Source organism: Akebia trifoliata, chromosome 11 (genome assembly GCF_017979445.1).
Source record: "Akebia trifoliata isolate Shusen 1 chromosome 11, ASM1797944v1, whole genome shotgun sequence".
Classification (NCBI taxonomy): domain Eukaryota; kingdom Viridiplantae; phylum Streptophyta; class Magnoliopsida; order Ranunculales; family Lardizabalaceae; genus Akebia; species Akebia trifoliata.
In genome coordinates, this window is record NC_141385.1 from 16,196,357 (window position 1) to 16,202,982 (window position 6,626).

Here is a 6,626-nt window from a genome sequence, read left to right on the forward strand (position 1 = left end):
TTATAGGTCTTGCTTTACGCTGGTTAATGTCACTGGACTCATCTCAAGCAAGAACATGGCATGAGTTGATGAATGAATTTATTGTTTGGTATTCATTTAGCATAAACATTGAACTCACAAGAAGAGATTTATAAACGACCAAGCAGAAATCCAGGGAAATCTTCACCAAGTTTATTGCTTGATGGAGAGTTAAAGCTGCTCAATTATGGGATCTACCTCAAGAAAATGAAGAAATCAAGATCATCCTTAGGAATCTCATCCCAAGCTATGCCAAATACTTGATGCCTTAATACCTACCTACTTTTCAATCCCTTCTTGAAGTTGGAAACCAAGTCGAGGATGCCTACTCTTCGAGACTCTTTAGCACCTCATCTGAGTCAAAACCCAAACACTTCAACCTAGTGCAAATTCCTTACAAGTGGCCAACACCTCTTTCTCCTTAGCTCCTCAAGCCACTCAATCCTCACAAGCCAAGCCTAAGAAACAATTTTCCAATCTCGGGATGTACCTTAGTATTACCTATAAAACACTAATGAAAAGGGGACTGTTGACACCATTACAACCTAAGCCGTTATCCAACCCTCTCCCTCCAAACTTGGACAATGAGCAATTCTGTGAATTCCATCAAATGCCTGATCATATTCTTGATAGGTGCATTACTCTCCGTCATACTATCCAAGATCTTATAAAATAAGGAAAGGTCACCATACCGCTCCTACCACACCTAATGTCAAAACTAACCCTTTGCCTACCTTTCAAAATTAACCCCCTCTTGTTCTAAACCTAATATCCATATCCAAACCTGAATCAGTTGACCCAATTTCCTTTATCCACTTGATTGGTCTTGATAGGGCATTCTTATCACGTAAGAATAAGCCAATCTACCCTGAGACAGTGACAGCATTGAAAAGTAAGGAGACTATTAAAGCAATGGGTTATCCAGCATCAAACAGACTTGAATCAAACATGAAGAGGTGGCAAAAATAGACGAGCCCAAATCATCCCTCGTGAAGATATCCAAAGTGGCATAGACCCTAGTGTTGTGTCCTTTGATTCAAGATCATATCCCCGTTTTGAGTTTTCATTTTAAGTGTCAATTGCGTCAGTTTTTAAATTCAAGTTGTTAATTCCATTATGTAAGGATTTATTATTATTTAACCTTTAGTCAAGTTTGCTAGTCCATATTTTTCCATTCTAATAAAGTAAAGAAGCTTTTGATTATCATGTATGCAATAATAATGTAAATATAAAATCTAACATGAAGAACGGCTCAGAGCTCACTGTAGACACCCCATTTTTACACTCGCCTGATTAATCAACTTGTCCGTAGAGCCTATATTACGCTTAGAAAAATCCTTTCAAACACATAAAATAACAAATTGAAATCAAATAAATCATTTCACCAATTTTCACAAAATTTGACAAAATTATAAAAATACCTCTTATAAAGTTCATGACCATTTCGCACAAAAACTTTCATAAATGATACAAACCAATATTTTCATTGAATTCCTTACGAAAAATTGATTCCAAAACATCTTAGAATATTGAAAAACGATTTAAAACGCAAAAAGTCCTCTTCGAGGGCAAAACGATAATTTTATAATTTTAATAATTAAAAATTCTGAAATTAATAATTAAAATATTAATTAATGTAAAGTGAAATCCTAATTAAAATTCAAGTCAATCAAGTAAGACTTAAGTCAAAATGCTAAATTCTAGTCAATCAAGTAAGACTTAAGTCGAAATCCTAAATTATAGTCAATCAATTGAGACTTAAGTCAAAACCCTAAAAGAATTCTAATTAAACTCTAAAACTATCTAAAATAATTCTAATTAAACTCTAAAACTATATAAAAGAAATATAATTAAACTCTAAAAATATCTAAAAGAAATATAATTAAACTTTAAAACTACCTAAATAAGGGTCTCTACAACTTATTTTCGTATCCAAGAGAAAATCCTAGAAAAAGTAGGTCAAGGAGCATCCCCAACTTTCCCAATACCCTAATTTTGAAGTCTTAACTCCTTACCTAACATCCATACCCCAACTTTACCTCAAAAAATACCTAAAAATCCTTAAAAACACCCAGAAATTCATGAATAAATAAGAAAAATTCAGATCTGAGAAGGAGGTACTTCGTCTTGGAGATCAGAAGTGAATCAAGTGATAGAACAAAGCGAGGAGTACTGCAGGAAGAGCTGTTCCATCAGATCTGAGGGAATAAAACCGTTGCATTTGTAAAAGTAAAATTTTTTATTTATTATTTAGATCTTTTTAGCAATGTAGTTTTATTTGAAAAAAGTAACGATCGGTATTTGCCGGTAAGGTTGGTGCCTAACACCGTTCAACACTGTAACATGATCCCCAGACCTGTATTTTCTTTCGTAGAGTAGTGTTATTTACCTTTTAGAGTCAAAGTTAGGTTCCTAGATCGTAATTACTAGGTGGCAACTCCCAAACCTTCAAAAGTCAAAAGCGGATCCGTACACCCCGCAGATCGAGGGCGCTTTCAGTGGCGACTCCACTGGGGACTATTGAGGATCAAACTTGAAAAGCCCCAAGTATGGGAACATTGCCAAATCGACCAAGTTTTTATTGTATTGTATTTTGGTTTATTTGTTTAGTTAGTTGGCTTGATTGTAGATCATTTGTTTGATTTTTGAGTTTTCTAGTTTGTTTGTTTGCTCTATGATCTAATCAAGGGTCACTTGTGATGATTATAAATAATTTAAGATTTCAAAGATTAATAAGAAAATGATGGAATGATAGTGGTTGGGATGAGAAGAACGTTTTTTTTTTTTAAAATAGCATTTAAGCATAGTGTTCCGATAGTGAAAACGTTTTTTTTCTCTCTCTTTCTATCTTCTTCTCCATATATGTGTTGAAAGGGACAATAAAGAGAGACGCTTCTCTCTCTCTCTCTCTCTATTGACTCTCGTTAATGATAATTTCGAGAATTCTAATTTGGATTTTAATAATCTCAACAATGGCGTCAAAGCATCTCATAAGGTTTACCTAGAATACCAATCTGTAATCTGGAATTGTTGCTAAATGAAGGTTGGGACAGCAATGTTAAAATATTTTTACAAAATATTCTAATGAGAATTAAGCCTAGGCATCTATTAATAAAATATAGATCTCATCGAGAAGATTAATTTAAAACCTGAATTCATTCAATTTCATTTTCGAGAGCCTTAGATATCAGCGATGCAAATTCGGATTAATCTGTAAATTTGGAATTGTTGCTCAATGAAGGTTGGGACAGCAATGTTAAAATAATTTTACAGAACATTCTAGTTAGAATTAAGTTGGGCACCTAATAATAAAATGTAGATCTCATCGATTAGATTAATTTAGAACCTAAATTCACTAATTTCATTATCAAGAGCCTTGGATATCATGGATGCAAGTTCGGATTAATCTGTAAATCTAGAATTGTTGCTGAATGAAGGTTGGGACAGCAATGTTAAAACGTTTTTACAGAACAGTCTAGTGAGAATTAAGTCTAGGCACTTATTAATAAAATGTAGATCCCATCGAGTAGATTAATTTATAACCTGAATTCACTCGATTTCGTTATCGGGAGCCTTTAGATATCATCGATGCACGTTCGGATTATATTTTCTTAATTCGTAGAAAATCCGAATTTATCTAGTGTTAGCATAGTTAATGTTCCTGATTTATTTTGTGAGAGCGAGTTTGGAACTAGGATCATTCTCTTTGATTTTCTTTTGAGATGTGTTTCTAGTTTTTTTTTATAATTTAAACAAAAAAAAGGGTTCATCGCTCCTTATCCCTACAACCATCATTCTATCATCAATTCAATATTTGTTTGAATCTTGATTTATGTTGGATCACCTAAAGTGATCCTTGATGAACCATAGATAAAAAAAAATAAAAACAAAAATAAAAATATAAAAAAATAAAAAAATAAAAAAATTTGTGCATGTTTCAATATTGGATCTGATTGATTATTCCTTGTGTTATACTGATTAATCGTTTATCTGACATGTCATGATCTTGTTTGATATATATTTTTTATGTGCATGCCTTGGTCTTAATTGACACATTTATTTTTCAATATGGGATATCCATATTTTGTGGTTTGAAATGGTCCATAGACACATTTATTTGAAAAAATGTCCCGGGCACACCCCACTTTATATTGCACACACCACAAGCACGTTTACTGTGTTGCACACTTGCATGTCCCAATATAGCCAACGTGGCACTAGTGCGTGCCCCGATCTCTTCGGAGATGCGACGCCAATCATGAAAATCACAATTCCAACCACGTACCTTATAGTATATCAAACTAGGGCATCAGTACCATCTGATTAGGTGACTCTAAAAAGGTATATCGATGCACCCGGGCCGGAGTGACCTGAGCCTTTGACCTATTGTAAGTCGCACAGTCACATGTCCCGATTGCCAACGTAGTACTAGTATGTGGTCGGTCCCCTTGTGGGATGTTAAATCATTTATGAAAGCTACAACCCTAGACTCGTACCTATACGGTACATCAAAGGTAATCCAAGTTCACCAATTGCACTTCTTGGTCAAAATTAGTACCTAAGCAAGATCTTGCCCCATTGTACCTTATTGTACGAGGGGGATAGACTACGTCTATTCTAGACGAGAAGTATTTAAGAAGGCCCTTGCTTAGCATTGTGCGCCACCTCTCAACTTGGGATTAAACTTGTTGCTTTTGACTTCAGAGAAATGGGTTGGAGTATTAGATTATCACCTATATGGTATATCAAACCAAGTCATCACGTACCGTCTGATTGAGTACGCTCGAGAGGTATATAGGTGCACTTTGGCAAGGGTGGCCAGATAAATTGCATTGCACATAGTAAACCTAAATTCTAGAAGCCTTCTTATAGGTCACGACTTGAACAAACTATGGGTGTTCCTGATCCAAACTGTTCAAACTAAACCCACTATATCAGTCCGACCCAATCGGTGAAATGTACAGTTTAATTTGAACCAATTAAACTAGTTGGTCAAATTGACAAATGAATCAAACTGATCAATACCAAATCAGTTGGACTAATTGGTTTCACTTTTAAAGATCTAGAACACTTTATATAAAAAGATTCGATCTTAGGATCAAATTAATTTATCTGATCAAAGGTTCAACCCCAATCAAGGATAGACCCTCGTCTAATCTTTCTCACTTTCTTGGTCACTATAGACTTATAATGCATATGGATTCGATATTTCCCACCGGACTTGGGCTAATCTATATCGAAACTTTAATCATGTGGTTAAGAGTCAAACCTTTAAAGTCAATGGTTAATCTTGGTTTACTTCTAATCAGATAATAATTGCTCTTAAACGTTCTAAACCTCCATCTATACCACTTTGGGTCCGTGAAAAAAATCTTCTTTCCAGAGTATCATTGTCAAGTCCAAGTAGTCAACCCTCGTCATAAAAAGAAATAAATACAATGGATGAAGCAACGCTCCGTTAGATTTTGGAATCTTTTCAAGCAAAAAGTATCACTTCTGTCCAGACACAAATTGAAACCCTGAAGACTGAAAAGGAAAAAGATAAAAAACCTTAGGATGTGTTTGATCTCGTCGAAAATCAAGAAGATAATGAATTACCTATTAACCCTGTCTTAGCTCATCGACTAGCTCAGGTTGAAACTGCTTTGAAGAACATCAAAGACCCCGATGATCTTACTTTTGGATTAGGGGCAATGACGTTATTTCCCATGGTCCGTCTGCCAAAAAAGTTCATGATGCCAGATATGGAGAAGTTTGATGGGATTGGATGCTCTAAGACTCACTTAAAAGTATATATCGGCATCATGCAATCTCTGGGTTTGAGTGCAGAACAGATGGCACAACTTTTTCAAAGAACCCTTATAGATCTTGCCCTACGATGGCTCATGTCATTGGATTCATCTCGGGTAAGAACATGGCATAAATTGATGAAGGAGTTTATTGGTCGGTATACATTCAATACTGATATTGAACTCACAAGAAGAGACCTAGAAACTATTAAACATAAGCCGGGGGAAACTTTCACTAAGTTCATTACTCGATGGAGAGCTAAAGTCGCTCAATTGTGGGATCGACCTCAAGAGAATGAACAAGTCAAGATCATCCTCAGGAATCTTACTCCAAATTATGTCAAGTACTTGATGCCTCAGTACCTTCCCACTTTTCAATCCCTCATTGAAGTTGGAAATCAAATTGAGGATGCCTACTCTTTGGGACTTTTTAGTAACTCGTCTGAGTCAAAACCCAAACATTTCAAACCTAATGTCAATTCCTTACAAGTGACCAACACCTCTTTTGCACTATCTCGTCAAACTACTCAGCCCTCACAATCCAAGCTTAGGAGACAATTTCCCAATCTTAGAATGTCCTTTAGTGTTGCTTATCAAAAATTAATGAAAAGGGGATTGATGACACCTTTACAACCTAAGCCTTTGTCTAATCCTCTTCCTCCAAACATGGATAATGGGCAATTCTATGAATTCCATTAGATGCCTGGTCATGTTCTTGGGAGGTGTATTACTCTTCGTCATACTATTCAAGATTTGATTGAATAAAGAAAGGTCACCATACCCGCTCTTACCACACCCAATGTTAAAAGTAATCATTTA